Genomic DNA, 1,605 nt, shown 5'->3' on the forward strand with positions numbered 1-1,605 from the left:
TGGACAGGGATTCCGCCGTCCCGGACCGAACTATAAGAAAAGCGATGTCAAATATTTAAATCAAATTATAAAAAAAAAAAAAAACAGCCTTGCGAATATTAATTGCAATTATACAGACAATTTAAATGATACAATTTTTATAAAATATAGTGCAAATTATAGTAAAAAGGGATGTAACAGACAGATAATTTGATTTTAAATTTTTGTCATAGCTTTTCTGTGTAAACTGTGTAAAAGAGATTTCATCACGCCACTTTCGGGTAACGGAACCAGAACCTTTAGGGTTATGTTATCTTTTAAAGAAATCTTAAAAAGGGACGTTCTTTAAACATGGATCGACGCACAACATCTTCAACTAAAGAAACACTTACCTGACTGGATTTAAAAAAAAAATGTCACTTATATAAATAAGTTAAAATGGGCCCCAGCGCACAATTTTAACAGCTGCTTCTCTTTCCATAACTCTAATGCACCAGGTCTTTGTCTTCTTTTGGTTTCTTTATGAACATAACGGAGAGATGTAAAAACAAGGACCGGCCGAATGTTGCTCTCTGAGAACCGCGTGCAGGCAGATTATAAGAAACAGAAAGAGAGGGTAATATCCGAAGATTTGCCTCTCTTTTTTGCCGAACTGCTTTTGTCGGAAGTCTTCTGCTCTGAATTCTCTGCTGACGTCGACAGCAGCGTACAGTTTTAGGTAGAAAAAAACAAAACAGCTTTTTGCGCTCGGACGTGTCCCGGCGATAGGACTGCGGAACTGAAGGGATACTTTTCGACTATTATAGTATGCTGCTTTTGTCGGAAGTCTTCTGCGCTGAAAACAGCTTTTTGCGCTCGAACGTGTTCTATTACAAACCGAACACTTTTTTAAGCTGACATTTTTGTTTGCCTGAAACTTTTTTTACGTATACTATTTGGAAAATAAGTAAACACGTGTATCAGGATTTGACCACAAAAATTATTTTTTAGTTAAAATTTTTTTAAGTTTGTAAAAAAATCGGGTTGTTAAAAAGTACCGTCCGTTTGCAAGTCTATACCTCCATCTGTAGTTATCCGATTGATTTTTTGTCTTTTGCATACAATATTCTGAAACCTCTACTTTTTAAACACATTTTTTTTAATCTTCTGCAGTTAGATGGAGATAAAGACTTGCAAGCAGAGGGTACTTTTTAAAAACTATTTTTTTAGACTTCCAAACAGAGGGTACTAGCTTCTTCTTACAAACTTTTAAAAATTCTAACTACAAAAATAATTGTGTTTTTGGCCAAATCCAGATACTTATTTTCCGAACAGTACACGTAAAACAAGTGCCAGGCTAATCAAAAATGTGTTTTTTTTGCAATATTCTTTTGTTTGTTAATGAACGGCCATGTATACCCTTTTACTCTACGTGTAATGGGTGTAATTAGCTAATTTGTCTTATTCAAGGTCCTTTTTTAATAAGCCTTCTAAGATAGAATTTTTTAATACTATACGTAATACAGCGTAAACAATCAAATCAAGCCATGTACTAGCAGCAGATACATTTGATGATTAGCAGCACTCTGTCATTGCTTCTCATTCAGATAAATAAAAGAAAATCCGATTGCAATAAATAAGGTTTTG

This window comes from Drosophila biarmipes, unplaced genomic scaffold (assembly GCF_025231255.1).
Source record: "Drosophila biarmipes strain raj3 unplaced genomic scaffold, RU_DBia_V1.1 ptg000004l, whole genome shotgun sequence".
Classification (NCBI taxonomy): domain Eukaryota; kingdom Metazoa; phylum Arthropoda; class Insecta; order Diptera; family Drosophilidae; genus Drosophila; species Drosophila biarmipes.